The sequence below is a fragment of the Vanellus vanellus genome (assembly GCF_965231255.1).
Source record: "Vanellus vanellus genome assembly, chromosome: 20".
NCBI classification, from domain to species: Eukaryota; Metazoa; Chordata; class Aves; order Charadriiformes; family Charadriidae; genus Vanellus; species Vanellus vanellus.
In genome coordinates, this window is record NC_138925.1 from 9456923 (window position 1) to 9457527 (window position 605).

The window sequence follows — 605 nt, forward strand, 5'->3', positions numbered from 1 at the left end:
TTTGATTCAGAGAGGCGATACTCGAGAGCTTGGTATTGCTGTGTCTAACCAGAGAGCTTCAGCTCTCTGCTGAATGAAGCTGGTCCAAAGCGATTACTGAGAAGAGTTGTGCGGAGCCTCCCCGGGGCTGGGGGAGGTGTTTGTAGCCGCGCTGGAGCACACCGTAAACATCTTGAAAGGGAGCCTTGAGTCACAGGATGAGTGCTTAGCAGAAATGGGCTGACATCCCAACACCCTGCCGCTTTGGCCCTTTCCAAAATACCCACGTACTCGTAAGAACAGTGGCCCGCGACGTCATCACCGGGAACGCCGCCCCTAGGGAGAGCCTGGCAGTCCTGTTCCGTTGTCTGCAGCCCCGGTCTGAGCCGTCTCAGTGCCGCAGGCTCCGGGGCAGGCGAAGCGTGGGTGGCCCCTCTGCCCTACGCGGGGGCGAGGGCACCGTGTCCCCCCCACGGGCCCTTCGGGGCTCCGCTCCCTGCCGTGCCGCTGGCGGCGAGGTGGGAAACTCCTCTCTGATGTGAGACGGCACTGGAGCGGCGCTAACCTCGCTGTTTCTCTTTGCCCCTAGAGTGATTTACCCTCTGTCCGACTCCCCCTCCGTGAAG